The sequence below is a fragment of the Austrofundulus limnaeus genome, unplaced genomic scaffold, assembly GCF_001266775.1.
Source record: "Austrofundulus limnaeus strain Quisiro unplaced genomic scaffold, Austrofundulus_limnaeus-1.0 Scaffold488, whole genome shotgun sequence".
Taxonomy (NCBI): Eukaryota; Metazoa; Chordata; class Actinopteri; order Cyprinodontiformes; family Rivulidae; genus Austrofundulus; species Austrofundulus limnaeus.
Genome location: NW_013952890.1, coordinates 181,507 through 184,845, shown reverse-complemented (window position 1 = coordinate 184,845; position 3,339 = coordinate 181,507).

Here is a 3,339-nt window from a genome sequence, read left to right as displayed (position 1 = left end):
CTTCAGAAGACAAGCTGATAAAATACATTTTAAAAATCTGTATTGTTTGATATAAAGTGTGTATTGAACCTAAAGCACTGTATTGAACGTTTGATAAGGGTACATGTATTGTTGCACCCCTAATATATATCACGTTGAGTGAGGGAGACTTCATCTTAAATGTCTCTTTTATTGATCCAGTTTAGGATAAGTTGACCTGTTTTAGGAATTGAAACCATTCCTTTTCAGGCCACCTGGTGGTTGGCACATGCCTCTTGCAGTTGTTGAGCAAGAGGTGGGTTTTATTGGGATTTAAAAATAAAAAGGTGAGGAAAATAATAAAACACAGATTGCAGAAAATTTTGCTTTATGTTTTATTTTTCAGTAATGTAAAAATATATGCGTAAATTCAGCTGAATCTGCATGTTGATCTGACTCTAATACTTTAATTATAAAACAAACGAATCCTAAACCTTCAGAAGAATCAGCTGTGGACTTCTGGCCCACCTTAAATGTTCCGATTAATTTCACTTCAGTTGTTTTTGGTGTTTTAAAGGTTTTGACTTGTTTTGGGCTAAAAGAAGAAATAACTTACCTTTGAGCTCTGATGGCTCTTTGTTACAAAAAGCCTCACTGAGGTCTGAAAGCCATTAGTCCCAAAGGCTGCTTCATGTCGGGACATTTTATCACTCAGAGCATTAGAAGTCTCCCGACAGTAAAACAACCGATCACATTGGAGGAAAATGTCCCCTGTGGTGATCTAATCTACGTCCCGTCTGTCTTCTTTATGTCAAATGGCTTTAAAAAAAAACCTAAAAGCACCATTTAGATTTAGCATGCTTTATGTCAGGAGTAATCATTTGTCTTTGTTAATCCAAGTTTTCCTCTTCAGTGTTTGTGCGCTTGGAAATAAAAAGATTTAATTTCATTTATTTAGACTCATCTGCGTGAAACTGAACAGATTCTTCCTGCTCTGGTCTTAAATACATAAAAAATAATAGAGAACAGGGAACAGCATWGGGACAAATGAACACAGGCTGCAACATGTTTACAGCAAATAAGATGAATATTTGAAAAATAAGCATATTTAAATTATGGGGTTTGGTTTGCCACTCAATTTACACAGGAAAGCAATTTAGTCGGGAGAAATCCAAACCAAACATTGAATCCATGCATATACAGTAGGTTCAGCTGGCATTAAGATACATTCAACATTTTTACATTATCTTTTTATTTATTGCATTTACACATACAGAGTCGTGATTTTCTCTGACTATTAGCAGTAATATATTGAATAAAAAACTGAGGACTCTCCTTCATTGTCTGTCATTTCTATAGGTTTGCAAAGATGAAGCTTATTTAGCTAAAATGAGGTTGTTGTGAGGCATGATCCAAGCCCCTGGCTGACTTTTACAACTCTGAAACACTCTGAGCTGCAGCATCAATGCATCCAATATAAAGACATGTAATCCTGCAGGGAACTCCCCGCTTATATCCATCAACCTGCCCCAGAACTGATGGGTCTGAAGGTGCCTGCAGCTCTCCAGCAGACATTAAAGCTGAAGCAGAACCTTCCCTGAAGCTAAATGTGCAGTATGAAGGCTCATCTGGACATATTTAGAAAAAAAAATTGCTGTATGAGAGAGGTAGGAGAAACTTGTTTGTATTTTCCATTTTTGAACAAGATGCTGCTCAGATCTTTTTGCAATCTTTGAGTGAAATGTCTCTTCATGGACCTTTCTTAAAATGAGAAATTTTAAGGTGCAACACTGTCATAAAGACCAGTCCAAATCACATAAGCACAATGCCAGAAGGTGACCTTGTTGGATATTTTGTGGTTGATTAACTGAATTTTGTAGCCTTATATTTTTACTTGGGGGTCAGGTGTAACTTTACTTCAAGCAAACTCACTCTGGCAGTGTAAAAACATAAGGTTTTACATTTTAGGAGTGTAGAAGTTGTAGCATTTTCCTGCATTTAAATAATCATTTCTGATTAGATTACACTTGTTCTATGACAACTGCTCAAAGAGGAAGAAAACCCTCACTTTAACTTCTGACTCTTTCTAAAGACTTGCATGGAACTTCCTTTGTGGCTCGAATTAACATCTCTTACACAAACCCCCACCAGACGTCCTGATGCCTTACTGTTAATAGATAAGAATTGCCACATTCCTGTTCCGAACCCCACAAGTTCTGTTGCTTCCATCCCCCATAAGCACAGGACTGTCTGTTGGTTCCTCTTCAAAGGGATCATAAATGCCTTTAACCAGACTCTTCAGTGACTGAGAACAAAGGACCTACATTCTTCATTAAATGTGAAAAAATGGAGAAATATAAAGGAATCTGTGTATCTAATGTTTTCTGTCTTATTGCAAAGAATGTCATCTAATCCATTTTTCTTACAGAAAAGAACTAAAGGACCATAAAAAATCTACCAAGTTTTGCTTAGTTAACTATTCAATAACTGTGTGGTGTAAATTGTTTTGATGAAATGTTTTCCTGAAGAAGTGTGTGTTTTATTCCATGATTTAATCCTTAGAAACTTTAGGACTTGAAGCTTTAATAATTAAGTGTGACACTCTTATTTTACTGAGGCAAGCAGATGTCTCTCCTTTTTAATTAGATGCAAGATAATTAAACTAAAGCACTCCCTTTTTCTTTGTCCTGAAGTAAAGTTTTCCCTCCAAAACAGATTTGATTTGTTAAAACTGTTCCTGTATAAGGTGTAACATTTTTATTGGCCGACTAAAACCTTGACTCCGCCCATAACAGGTTTTAAAAAAGCTTAGTGCACTCCCAATCTCTGAGAAGACCAATAAGAAGAAGACCGACTGAGAAAGAGAGTTTTTCAACATAAGAAGTCAGAAACAGTTTTCCAGAAGCTCAGCTGAGGCCCTGCCTGCCAGCCCCTCCCCATGGGCTGGGCAGGATGGTGGCCCTTCTGCATCTCCCGCTGGTTGAACGAACAGCCAACGTTTAATATCGACTCAACATCTGAGTTTGATTTTATAGATGTTAAATAAGCTAATGGTAATCCATGCATTGTTTTTAGTTCATTTTCTCTACAAAGTTGAAATCAAATTAAGAAGTCTTGCAGCCGCCTGGGAAGGACCGGACCCTGTTGTCACCAGCTCACCACCCACCTTTCTGACTGAAGGGCCAGCAGCTGAACAGACACAATGAGTGTCCGACCGGCCACTACACTGACGCAGTTCTTAGGGGACATCACCTGAGATCCTTCGGTCAGCCGACTCCTCCTTCTGGTATCGCCATCAGCAGAACAAAAGGTTAAAAACTTGGAAGAAAAATTAATTATTATTATTTTTTAATAAGCCATGAAGAAGGGTGGGATTAAATA